Below are 9,525 nucleotides of genomic sequence, written 5' to 3' on the forward strand. Positions count from 1 at the left end.
TCAGAGTACAACTTTTATACTTTTGCTCAATTTATTCCTAAGTATTTTATCTTTTGGATGCTATTATAAGTGAGACTGTTTTCTTATTTTCATTTTCAGACTGTTCATTGCAAGTGTACAGAAATATAATTGATTCTTGTAACCTGCAATTTTGCTGAACTTGTTCATTAGTTCTAGTAGTTAGACTGAGGAAATTCCCTTCTATTCCTAGTTTATGGAGAGTTATCATCATGAAAGAGTGTTGGATTTTGTCAAATGCTTTTTCTTTGTCTATTGAGATGATCATGTGTTTTTTGACCTTTATTCTGTGGATTTGGTGTATTACAATGACTGATTTTTATGTGTTGAATCCACCCTGCATTCCTGGGATAAATTCCACTTAGTCATGGTATATAATACTTTTATCGTTGCTGGATTCAGTTTGCTAGTATTTTGTTGATGACTCGTGTCTATATTCATAGGGGATATTGGTGTATTGTTTTCTTGTGATGGCTTTGAATGGTTTTTATATTAGGGTAATACCAGCTCTATAGAAGGAGTTGGGAAGTGTTCCCTCATCTTCTATTTTTTGGAAGAGTTTACGAAGAACTGGTATTTATTTTTCTTTAAACGTTTAGTAGAATTCATCAGTGAAACCATCTAGGTCTGAACTTTGCTTTGTGAGAAATTTCAAAATTACTAATCCAATCTCTTGCTATAGATCTTTCAGTTTATTTTTTAGAGTGTTATTTCCTTAGGTTTCTATTCCTTCATGTCTTTCATCATTTACGATATTACTTTATAGTCTCTACCAGATAATTCTGTGTGGTTTTTGTTTGTTTGTTTAATCTTCCCGGGTTTGGTTGTTTATTGTTTCTTTCATCCATGGTTGTATCTGCTGATTCTCTGGCATGGTGGATCCATCATTTCCTTACCTATTTTGGTAATTTTTAATTATGAGGTCATCTTTTGTAGTGATCCATTTGTCATTAGGAACCCCATGTGACCTGAATTGTAAAGTATTCCTCCAGAAGTGTTTTGTATTTGTTCCTGCCAGGTACTCCAAGGAGCTCCCCCAGCAGACTGTAAAATTCAGACTCTGCGCCTGCCCCATGTCACAGGCTTGGGCTGTTAATTTCTCTTGGGATATATATATTTTTTCTGTTCAAGACCCCAGTTAAGTCAAATTCCCATGTCCTCCCCCTGGGCCAATAAGTATTTAAGTATTTTTGAGTGCCCCTCTTATTGACACGTGGTCTTTTGAGGGTCCCACTGTGTGAATGGGTCTTAGTGTCTGCTCTCCTTTTTACACAGTCCTTATGTAGGTAAAACACCTAACATTCAAAACACCTGAACATTTGGGTCCATTTCCAGCTCCCATACTCCCATCCACACCCCTAAGAGCTGCCATATCCTCTGTTCCAGGGCTTGGTTTTCTTCCCTTTGTGTTTTTGGTATCTGTTTTCCTTTTTTCTTGCAAACTCAGCTATGTATTAACATATTTTTCCTACGTTTAACCTATAATTTAAAGTATTTGTAGCTGGAGAAATTCTGGGTCAGTCAGCCAGAAACCTAAAAGGGCCTTTGTAGTTTCCTTGTGAGACTGCTTATGGAGTGATAAAGGCTGGGCGAGCAGGAAGGATCGTGTACCAGTCTGCCTCTATCTGTATGTGGGCCTGGGCAAGGCATTTTTCACTTCTTGGTCTCAGTTTTTTGCACCTCTGTAATAGGGTAGTTGGTCTTCAAGTTACTTTTAGTTCTAAAATTGTTTTTTTTTTTTTTTTTTTAACTTCTGTCCACAGTGCTGATTCTGAAGTCTTTCTTTTTCTCTAGGTGCAGGTTGGCCTCTGTAAAGAGAGGCTCTTTGCCAGAGGCCAAGATAACCTGAGCATTCTTTATTTTTCCAAGGGCAGAAAGGGAGACACTGGTCTGTTGTCCTGAAAACACCACAGTGAGTTGGCTTCACGGGGAAATGGCCAATCTGTGGAAGTGGATCTGCCTGGCCTATCTTCTTCTGCCTTGTCTTGATTTTTCCATGGGAAAGCATCAGCAGAGAGAGCTCCAGACTTTCTTTTCCTAAGCAGATTTGTTTTCTGTGTTTAGCAAATTCCAAACATCGACCACATCTGCAAGTTTCCTTTTTGTGGGACTTAAATCGTTGCTGGGTATGCCCAATATTTTCCCTTGATAAACAAGCGCAGTAAGTTCTGGAACAATTTTACCTTCACTTGGGAATTTTTCTGAGAGAGAAGACTTGGGGAAAGATGCTCTGAAGTGCTTTTACAGAAATCTATTGAGCCAGATAAGCAATTCTCATTTCCTTCCCTGTCCCTGCTGTGAAGCCACAAGGAAAACACCTGGATTGTCAAGCAGTTCCACAACGTGAACAGCAGGGGGCGCTGAGGGGTGGAATAGAAGGGAATATTCTTTTCCACTAGGATGATCTGTCTTTCAATGTTTCAATTCTCTTTCAGGGAGAGCAGAAGCCTGTCTCTGATGAACTTTTTTTTTTTGTCTGCAAGCCCACTTATCACACACCCGTCTTTGTATCCATGTGCCTGCTGGGTACCACCTCATCACATGGGGCCCCTTCACCTTTGGGCCCTGGCATTTCCAGTGAATTTGTTTCCAGACCAGCTCAGACCTCTGTAACCTTTCTCTCTGTCTACACGATGCCTCTGCTCTGACTGTGAATTTCCATGGATCTATGAGAGCAATAAACGATGAGAGAATGCAACCTTTTACTAAAAGGGGAAGTATTATCCCCGTGGATCTTGAAATTCAGCACAAAGTGAAAATTTCCATTAGGCAAATGCATACAATTATAAATAATTAAGCAAAGGCCTTGAGTAGTAATTTATGTGTTTCTTTAAAAATGTCCCCAACCTACTGACATTGACCAGGAAGTACAAGAAATCTTGAGAATCAATGGAAACTCTGCTGAGTGCTAAAGGCAGACTTTGCCACGTAAGCCGGTTTGTAATGTCCCATTAGTATCCAATGACTATAAAACTTTTAGGAGGCGTTTGGCTATGGTGTCAGGCGGTACCTGGGGCCCAGAAGTAGGAGTCACAGATTCATGGTAGAAAGAGCTTTGCTATTTTAATACTCTCAATAGGATGCACTTAACAATGAAAAGCATGCATTCTAGGCTTCATCTGTTGTGCTTACAGATATTGAAAGTCTATAGTTGCTATAACCTTGGTAAGGCAACAAGCAGGCACAGAACGGCAAGTTTTCTACCATGTGGGCTGGAGTTGGGAATGGCAGAATAGACACAGTTCTGGCCAAAGAGATGAAGTAAACAAAGATCTGCTGAGGGGGAAAAAGCAAAAGAGTTGGGTGTTCAGGCAGCCATTTGCTTGGCTCCCTAATAGCTTCCCAGAAAGCAGATGTGACTTCGGTGCTGCCATCTTCCAAGCTCGAATTAGCAGACGAGACTGACATCAACAAACTGAGATTGGCAAGTGGAGAGAGAGAGAAAAGGAGGACCTGACAGTATCAGTGAGCACAGAGTTTTCTGTTCTTTGTTGCTGAAAGCATTCCTAAAGTGACGTACATTGTCATTAAAATTTGGGAGAATTTGAGATTGTGTTGAAGTCAACAAACACAAATGAACCTTCAAATGAAAAATCCAAATGGTGAAAAAGAGCTTCTTGAAACTTTAAATATATTTACATTTCTTCATCTGGGGGGATGACCATCTTTTGGAGAGAAAACAAAAAAGACCCATGGACTGTCAAATAAGAACGTGATTATAGAGACCAAAGGGGGAGAATGTTATTAAAATTGGGACTCTCTTGGAAAATCCCCTATTGTGAGTTTATATCCTTAGGCCACTTTCCAAGAGCACTTTTATTTTACTTAAATTGAAGAACACAATTTTACACCCACTTTTCCAAGAGACACATTTCTGAATCATTTTTCAAAGTTGGCAAATAAAAACCGTGTAGAGATAAATCCCCTGCTTTGCTTTTGAGTCAGCCATTTTTCCCACCAAACAACAACGATGACAATATCCCCAGGGGCCCTGAGTAGAAAAGTCTTCATGCATTATTGTTAACTAAAATAATAGAACCATCTCTAGGGCTGTAATTGAGTTCATAATTCTTGGAAGATTTTTCCCATAGTAGCAGCTTTCTTCTAAACGCGAAAGGAGATGAGATTTTGGCACAGAATATCAGAGCTTCTGAGGTCACGAAACATTTGGATCTTTGATATTAAGCAGACAAAATATTTGGGTGTATTTCCTTTCCTTCTGACTGAGCTAGATGTTGGGTTATCGGGTTGACCCTTGGGTGTAGACTCAACGGATTCTTCCTCCATGTAGAAACAGCAGCTGGGAAAAAGGAACAGCGTTTGTGCCTTGTAATGTTGCCAGGCTGTTGTCAGCCTGACTCGACATCGGGGTAGCCCTAGGGTCCTGAGGCCTGTCCCCACTGTGACTTGGTGACAGGGGTCTCCTGCTGCCGTTGAAATGGGACAGGGCACCAGGATGGTGTGCCTGACATGGCGGGAAGGGAGTGGGATGGTAGGCCTGGTGAATTTCATTTCTGTTTAGTGATAACAGTCCCTATGTGACTTGGAGCAAGTCACATCCTGTCCCTGGGCCTCCATGTCCTGGTAGATCGGAATGAGGGTGGACAGTCCTGCAGATGACCCCGAGGGCAGCGAGAGGCCTCTTTTGTGGCATTTCTCTAGAGACGCCCGGCCAGGCTCCCTCTCAGAATACACAGGAGCGAGAAGCAGCTGTGTAGGCCAGCCGGTCACCCTGTCCTGGGACTGCTGGCTGAAGGGAGGTCACGGGTTCACATTCTGAGGCTGCAGCCTGCCCCTTCCCTCCCCTGCCAGGCTGCCTTTGATCTCCAGATCACTTCACTCCACCGTCAACAGAGATTGCAGCTCACGCTGAGATCTGCAGGGGGCCAGTTCTTTCCCCCTCACCTTCAGGCCCTGAGCCTGTTGGTCGAGGCACATGGAATTTCCACACCCCTCACAGGTTGTGCAACTACTGTACAGATGCATTTTAAGTTTAATTATTGTTATCATTACTTTGTGCAGAGTGAACACTTGTTGATTTATTATGTTTTTCGATGGCCCACCCATCTGAATCACCGATGTTTAGCAATCGTCATGGGAGAGAAAGGGCCAGGTGACCAGGCTGAAAGCAACAATTCCTGGGTAACCGTCTGGAGAAGACTGCTTTGGAAGAAGCCAGGAACCTGCTGGAATTTGAACCCACATGTAAGAGATCTCCATTCCCTGATAGATTTGTTCTAACCTGGTTTGCCTGCCTCTCTGTGGAATACCTCTCTCCCCTTTCTGCCTTTTGAAATCATTTCTCCTGGCCTGATTTTGCTGCCTCTGCACCAGTGAGTAAGCAAACCCTCCGGTCACCTGCTTGCTGTGTGTCTTTGGGCAGGATACTTCCCCACTCTGAGGCTTTTTTTTCTCATTTGAAACATGGGAATGAGATGCTGTGAGCCTTACACACAGGGCACTGATGGAGGCTGCCACAAGGTGCTGAGTGAGGGGTGGGCATTCTGAGACACCCCTTCGTCGACCTTCCTTACGTCAGCGGCCATGTCTCATCTGTAGGGTTTCACTCCAGCTGGGTCACTCCAAGGAACCACATACTTCCTTGTTTGGGTGGGTCACAGTATGACTCACCTTGACCAGCAGCTCACCCTTGAGTCACCAGGAAGCCTGGGATGGATGTGACATCATCGGTAAACACAGCCAATCATGGATATGGGGGCAGCTCTGTTTGTCTTGGAGATAAACGCCACCACTCTGGCTGGTGCTCAGTGGAGGAGATGAAGGATGGCAGGCCCTGGGCATTAACTTGGTGTGATGACGTGTCTGTGGAGGGACCCCAGCATCTCAGGGTGGGAGACATCCTCAGGGGTCACCCTGTCACTTTGCTACAGGAATCGAGAAGGGGGAAGCTGTGTCCTCAGCTGTGCAGGGAAAGGGTGCCCAGAGGCAGCCGTTCCTGTTGCCTGGTTTGCTGCTCTGAAGCTGAGCTCTAGTCTCCCCTGGGGTTGCTGTTATTTAAAGTCCAGGCAGAGAATCCCCTAATGCCCTGCTCCTGTCCTTATGTGTCTCAGCTCGACTATGGTGGCTCCCTTGAGGGCAGGGTGGGCTCCGAGCTCAGTGCCTGTGTCCACCACGGCAGAGAACGTATGGAGACCAATCTTCTTCCCTGGGTAAACGGAATACCCATTGGGACTGGAGTTGGCCATTTTCTTCAGGGCCATATCATTCTTGGTGATGACATGCTTCTGGACCCCAGGCTCTGGCCCAGCCCGGCCCCCGGCTGATGTGGCAGGTGTCCCTGGCTCCCTCCAGGGCTCTCCCGGGGCCAGGCTGGTGAGGCATAGGGCCTGTAACATGCCCCATGAACCCTACTGGAGTCTGAGGCGGATGGAAAGGTCAGGAAAATGAGCCCATCTTTCTTTGAGGATTTGCTATTTTGTTCATCATAGTTTTTTTTTTTTTTTTTGCAGTAATTTTGATTTTCTAAAATGCCGCATTAAGATATCTTGCTCACCGAGTCAATTCTGTGCTGAGTCAACTGTCAACCTCACCTCACCTGTCTAGTCCTGTTCTTCCTGAATGCCCTCTTGTTGCTGTCCGTGAATCAGAGAGGTGTGGATGGACAGAAGGAGATGATCGCCCTGGGCCGCCCAGCCCTGGAGTTCCAGCTTGCCCTGCAGGGAAGGTGAAAAGGACGGTCTTGCTCTGGGGCTTGCATAGACTTGGAGCCTCTTAAACCTTCCTGAGCACCAGCTGCCTCCCAGGGTCCAGGAGTGCCTGGTGTGTGCCCGCTGCCCTGACTGCCCGCTCTGCCCACTAGATGGCGCGCTGGTTGCACGGGTGAGCACGGGGCCCCCTCCACCCCTGCCCCGCCACCCCAGCTTTTGTGAATTGCTGGCCAGTTTGGAGAACACCTGTCCAGTTGATCCCCACCGCGGGCCCAAAGCGTAGACGAGACTGAGGCACGGAGAGGCGAGCTGAGGTGACACACCTGATGCCTTTAACATATTAACATTGGCTGTGGGGTCTGGCATTGTACCTGCCATAGCCAAACTCCCCTTCCTCCTGGATCACTTTTTCTTGGTCTGTTTTAGAGGCACCTGTGCCAACCTGGTGAGAGCCATTGGACCCCTCCTTGGAAAAAGTTTGAAAATAATTTCCTGGGCTTCCAGAACAGCCCAGGAATAGATGAAGCACCTCTTTCCTGCACGTTTGCAGTATATGCGTTTGATTTGGGGTTTAGAGTTAACTCCTAACATTCTGTTTCAGATACGAATTTAACCATGCAATCCATCCATTCCTTGAAGAAATATTTATTGAGCACCTACTATGTGCAAACCACTAGAGATACTTGCCTTTGTGGAGCTCATGTTCTGGGGAGTTGGGGGTGGCAAATGATAAAAACAGGCAAAATTATAGTAGTTAGTAATGCTCTAAATAGTCTCAGTTCTCCCTTTTCTGGGCGCATGGTAGGATTTTACTCCCTGGTCTTGTGACTGCGTGAAACCATGTGGCCAGTTCTGCCCAATGAATTGAGAAATGATGTTACCTCCAGGCCAAAGCATTTAATTGCTGATGAGAGACCCTCTAGAGCCTTCCCTCTGCCCCTGGACGTGGAAACTAGAAACATTTCAGATGGAGGCTGTGCAGTCAGCCTAGGTCCCTGAGCCTTGTAGCACAAGTGAGAAATCAACATTTGTTTCTTTAAGTCACTGAGATTTTGAGGGTGTTTGTTATTGCAACAACAAAAGAAATCTTAAATAATTATTCAAAAGTAATTTGGGGGCTTCCCTGGTGGCGCAGTGGTTGAGAGTCCGCCTGCCGATGCAGGGGACACAGGTTCGTGCCCCGGTCCGGGAAGATCCCACATGCCACGGAGCAGCTGGGCCCGTGAGCCATGGCCGCTGAGCCTGCGCGTCCGGAGCCTGTGCTCCGCAACGGGAGAGGCCACAACAGTGAGAGGCCCGTGTACCACAAAAAAAAAAAAAAAAGTAATTTGGCTAACTTCTCTTCATTTATTTTATATTTATTAATATGTTACTTCTATGATGACAATAAAAATGATATTCTTAGGAAAAATAAATAAAATGTCTACTAGACCCCAAGTGGAGATGTGTGGGAGACACTGGATGATTGAGTCTGGAGTTAGGAGAATATAAATTTGGGAGTCATTGACGGAAAGATGGTATCAATAGTTTAACGTCTCAAAACACTTTGGCTGGTTATAAAGAGAAACTTTGAAGTGCAGCGTTATAGCCAGGGCCGATTCTAAGGGCTTAGATGAGGATTAGGGAAGATGATGTGGTGAGCTTACTGTCACCTTTGATGGTGTCTGGGAGGTTATTCTGTTCTCTTTGCTTTAGGAATGTCAAGGTCATGGTCCATTGCATCATGCAATGCTCCTCCGTCCTAATAAATCTCATCTTTTGCTAAATCCTGGGAGAAGTTCTGCTTTCCCTGAGGAACTGACATGCTTCCTCTTTCCCCAAAATGAAAATCGTGAAAAGATTGTGTGTCTCTTTTCTCTTCAGTTGCCAGGGAGCTCAAAGCCAAATTTGAAACTCACTTTACTACATTAACCACTTGCACCTGTAAAGCCTGCATATTTGTGTTTTTACTTTCCCTCCCCCTGACTTCTTACTTTAAATTCCCAGTCTTAGTTTTTAAAATTTTTATTTTATCATGTGTTCTTGCTAGAGTCATCTCAAGTCTATATGGAATGAGGTGGAGTGTAAAATAAAGAAAGGAATGTAACTGAATAGAGTTGCAACTCATTTATAAGTGAAAAAGATATTGAAAATTTGTCTCTAAGATAATTTCCTACAGGCAGTCTTATATTCCAGCTGAATTTCATTATAAAATTGAAAATGTGTTCCTCAAGGAAAAAGAATCCTAGTTCTGAAATGTTATAAAAATCACACTTTCAAATTGCAGCAAATATGTAAATTCACATATCTTAAAGAAAGCAAGTTATTGTAAGATACTGAGAATAATATGCAAAATAAGTCATAGAATACAAATGCCAAAGAACTAGAGTTGTTTTGATGTTTTAGGACAAGGATTTAAAGCTTGTGGGAAAAAGAATGTGAGTGTTGCTCACAGGACATGCTGCTCTGTGAGACTCCACAGCCCACCTTTTTCCCGGAATTACTGAAGCAGGTTTCTCAGGGCTTAGTCAGCCTTGACTTTGCCACACACCTATTAGCACCTGATTTATTAGTCTGTCAATATCGGCTCTTCAAATCATTCATTTTTTAAACTTATTTAAAGAGGAACTGGTCTAAGTAATTAATATACAGTAGGTGTGAATTCATGGATTTGCTGTTTTCTTAATGCACATTAAAATCAATGCATAACTATTAAACGAAAAAATGATATAGTGTGTTCCCCTAAAAGCACCTCTTTCACCACATGCCCCCCCGCAGCACGTGAGGGGTTCTGCTCCCAGCCTTTGGAAGTTGCCAGTGGGTCTTGAAAACAACTAGATAAACTAGGCTGAAGGGAGGA

At 44.2% G+C, this 9,525-nt stretch overlaps 1 long non-coding RNA gene across 1 annotated transcript; it reads left to right on the plus strand.

Annotated features, from left to right (window-relative positions):
- The first annotated feature begins 5,020 nt into the window (after positions 1-5,020).
- On the plus strand, positions 5,021-8,777 carry LOC141276451 (uncharacterized). The gene is made up of 2 exons (XR_012325970.1): positions 5,021-5,223; positions 6,489-8,777. It is a non-coding gene; the product is annotated as an uncharacterized lncRNA (long non-coding RNA).
- The last annotated feature ends 748 nt before the right edge of the window (positions 8,778-9,525 follow it).

The sequence above is a fragment of the Tursiops truncatus genome, chromosome 15 (assembly GCF_011762595.2).
Source record: "Tursiops truncatus isolate mTurTru1 chromosome 15, mTurTru1.mat.Y, whole genome shotgun sequence".
Taxonomy (NCBI): Eukaryota; Metazoa; Chordata; class Mammalia; order Artiodactyla; family Delphinidae; genus Tursiops; species Tursiops truncatus.